The sequence below is a fragment of the Lucilia sericata genome, unplaced genomic scaffold, assembly GCF_015586225.1.
Source record: "Lucilia sericata isolate MDLA Ls3-8-SP2 unplaced genomic scaffold, ASM1558622v1 Contig000185F_arrow, whole genome shotgun sequence".
In the NCBI taxonomy this organism is placed as follows: domain Eukaryota; kingdom Metazoa; phylum Arthropoda; class Insecta; order Diptera; family Calliphoridae; genus Lucilia; species Lucilia sericata.
Genome location: NW_023994213.1, coordinates 76,103 through 80,410, shown reverse-complemented (window position 1 = coordinate 80,410; position 4,308 = coordinate 76,103).

The window sequence follows — 4,308 nt, the reverse complement described above, 5'->3', positions numbered from 1 at the left end:
GTTAGTTAGTTAGTTAGTTAGTTAGTTAGTTAGTTAGTTAGTTAGTTAGTTAGTTAGTTAGTTAGTTAGTTAGTTAGTTAGTTAGTTAGTTAGTTAGTTAGTAGTTAGTTAGTTAGTTAGTTAGTTAGTTAGTTAGTTAGTTAGTTAGTTAGTTAGTTAGTTAGTTAGTTAGTTAGTTAGTTAGTTAGTTAGTTAGTTAGTTAGTTAGTAGTTAGTTAGTTAGTTAGTTAGTTAGTTAGTTAGTTAGTTAGTTAGTTAGTTAGTAGTTAGTTAGTTAGTTAGTTAGTTAGTTAGTTAGTTAGTTAGTTAGTTAGTTAGTTAGTTAGTTAGTTAGTTAGTTAGTTAGTTAGTTAGTTAGTTAGTTAGTTAGTTAGTTAGTTAGTTAGTTAGTTAGTAGTTAGTTAGTTAGTTAGTTAGTTAGTAGTTAGTTAGTTAGTTAGTTAGTTAGTAGTTAGTAGTTAGTTAGTTAGTTAGTTAGTTAGTTAGTTAGTTAGTTAGTTAGTTAGTAGTTAGTTAGTTAGTTAGTTAGTAGTTAGTTAGTTAGTTAGTTAGTAGTTAGTTAGTTAGTAGTTAGTTAGTTAGTTAGTTAGTTAGTTAGTTAGTTAGTTAGTTAGTTAGTTAGTTAGTTAGTTAGTTAGTTAGTTACATCAAATCCTAAGAAGTACACCTTAACCAGTGCCTCAGGTCTACCAGACTCAGTTCTAAGACTAAACAAGGTTAGTGGCCATCGGAGGCCACTTTTAGACATATGTAATTAGTAGGCCACTTACAGTTTTGGATGTTCTCGAATTCATTACAATTTATTCCTTTTATATTAAAGCTGTTTCCCCTTTAAAACTCAATATATTTTGCTTCACTTAAACCTCATTATAATCAAATTATTAAAATAATACCTCTTTTGCACTTTTCTTAACATTTTTCTCTCATTTTCCTTTGTAATCCATTCTTTCTAAATTCTTATATGAACATGTTTTTGCAATTTTGCAACGAAAGTCAATATAATCGCAGGGACTTTACTAATCCAATGCGGAGGATTTAGATAAAAAATATATAATACAAAATAAATCCTTTTCACTAAGCCAACCATAACTACAGAAAAATACGTTTTGGTTTTATATGTGAATTTGTATATTAGTTATGAAATACCATTTTAATAGATTTCTTTCATTTTTATTTTCACAGCCGAATTTGTAGAAAAAAACTTAATGGTGGTAAGATGAGGAGAACACAACAACAAACAATTTTTGGCATAATTCCAAAATCTTTATTATGTTGCGCGCCAAAGGAAAATAATATTCAATGGTATTTTCAAATAACTATTCTGCGAGTATCATCATCATCAGCGTTCTCATCATGAACAACTATATAGCAACATCAACAATGTAGTTTCAGTTATCAACACTAGAACCCAACACCATTTCTAGTGGCAGCAACACCACCTCTACTAACACTGCTAACATTACCCTGCAGGTTGGTATAATTGACAATTTATTTCATATATTGAAAACATATGACATGATATACTGACCTCTAATAAAACTGCAGGGTATAAATGAAACAACTACCACTAGGAAAATAACTTTTCAGCAAAAAAGCTTTATCAGTAAATAGTTTTTTCTCTTTAGCTTATTCGTTTGTAGTTGTTAGTGTTGTACATAGTCCTTTTGAAGGATTTTTTTTATAGATACATATGTAGGTTTGTTTTTATGCATTTTTATTTGTATTGGTTCAATATATTTGACCACATTTCCAAAACAGTTTTCATTTAAAAGAAAAGTTGTATGCGCAATATTGCGCTTTAAATTATTTATTTTGCCCCACAAGTTTTTGGTTATGTGAACATACATATACATATATTATTGATTTTTTCCTTGCAGCTCCTATAAAAAAAAAAACATTTTATTATTTGTGCTTGTAGTGAAAAAAAAAAATCAGTTGAATGATCTTATTGGCTAATTAATGGCTAATTATTAACTTAACTATTTCTAATAAATTAAATTTTAAACATTAATCATTTGTAATGGAATGAACTTTTGAATTGCTAATTCACTTTCCACATAAGTAACTTAGAATAAAACTTTTTTCACAATTATTAAAATGCATTTTTAATTTTATATTATTAATTATAAAAACTTACTAAAAGTGCTACAATTGATGCCAAAATGTTTCTCCAAAAATCTTAACTTTCGACTATACAACAATGACATTGTTAATTTCCCGATAAAGAAAATTTTAGTTTATTTTGTTTTTATTCTTTTAACATTAATAAAGTTTATATACAATAAACTCTTTATCTTATAAGAAGCTCATATAAAACTGCTTCAAACTATTGAAAGTTGTGCTTCAATTCCCAGCAGATTGTTCTTTAAAGCATCTTTTTTCAAACTACACTTTACAATTATTGTGCATAAAAAAAATCTTCTTGAGGGAAAAATTCCAACATAAAGAAATAAAACAGCAATTCAATAAGTTAAACTTAACAAATCACAGTTTTTTATTTCAAAAGTTAAAGACAATTTACTACCAACTACATTGTTTTTTCCAAACTTTTTTATTTCTATAAAGCAGTTAAATGCACAGAAGAAATAAATTTTAAATCTCAACAAACATTTTTACTGTTTTTCTTTATGAAGAAAAAAAAAACACTTTTTTATTCATATGATAAACAAAAGTCAAAATTGTAATCATTTTTCCATTTTTGTTGAAGAAATGCATTGGAGATTTATGTTTCAGTTTAATTTTATACTGTGTGTTGCAGCTGCAGGATATTATGTCACAAAAAACACTTTTGATAGTTGATTTATTGCAGCTTAAATGGAATACAATAGGTAGCGCATTTTTTCAGCACCTGAATTAAAGGAACAAATAGATTTTAGCTTGTTTTATAGTTTATCATTATAATAAAGCAATGACAACTAACTATTACCCCAGGGCACGAACATTTGTAATTATGTCTTACATAAACTTTCAACGAAAAATAACAGTTTTTAGTTGAATGCTCATCCGAAAATATAAAGCGATTTCCACTAATTCGCATTTTGTCACGAATGTACTGTTTGTAAACGAGAGTAATGAGGATCGTCATATTAGTGTTCCCTTTTGCAAGCGAGACAGTCGACACTTTACAGTCTTCAAGTAATCTATTGAGTGAACACTTAAAAAACTAATTTTAACAAAAACGTTCACTGTAGTGCTGTTAAAGTATTGAGTATTGGGTATCGAGTATCAATTATTTGCCCGATTTTTTGGGTACACAATACTAAAAAGTAGTTACTCAATACTTTCAGACTTGTATATGGATTTAACTTATTAAAATTTAACGGCTATGATGTGAAAAAATACAGCTCTACAACTAATACAGATCATATCATTATTAGAAATGCAACTCTTAGCAATATCAAATCAATGTAAAAATAATTTAAAAACTGCAATAATAGTTAAAAAGTTACAAATATTTAATGACGCAATCTAAAAAAAAAAATAAAATGTCTCAAAAGAGGTGTGATGTCTGGTCTAACTTTACTTAAAAAAAAAGGAAAAATTCCTCGTTTTTAATTTAAAATAAAACCGTTAAAAGTATCGAGTAGTATTGAGTACCCAAACGAAAAGTATTGAGTAATCAAAAGTAGTAGAATATTACAGCACTAGTTCACTGCCATACATTGACTCTAGTGGACTGGATTTCTGATTATATCTTTGTAATCTATGATGTTACGATTGACTTTAAAATATCTAGTCATCTGGGTAGCCGCTGGTTAAGTAGTAGGTTAGTGTTTACAGGACTGTGCTGTCTAACTGCAGACTATACTAATAGACTATACACTAGATTATACAATAGACTATACACTAGACTATACAATAGATTATACACTAAAATATACTCTAGTTTATAGATTATTTTAGTTACACTATATACTATAGAATAGACTACACACTAGAATATACACTAGACCATGCACTAGGTTATTGACTAGACTATATATTAGACTGTGTACTAGACTATAGACAATAGGCTATACTATAGAATAGACTATAAAATAAACTATAGGTTACAATATGGATTAGACTATAGATTACACTATAGAATAGACTATACACTAGATTATATACTAGACTATATATTAGACTGTAGACTAGACTATAGACTAGACTATCGGCTAGAATTTAGTCTATAGGCTACATTCTAGATTAGACTATAGAATATACTATTCACTACAAAATACAGTAGACTATACACAAGACTATACTCTAGACTATAGAGTAGACTATATACTAGACTGTAGACTAGACTATAGGCTATACGATAGA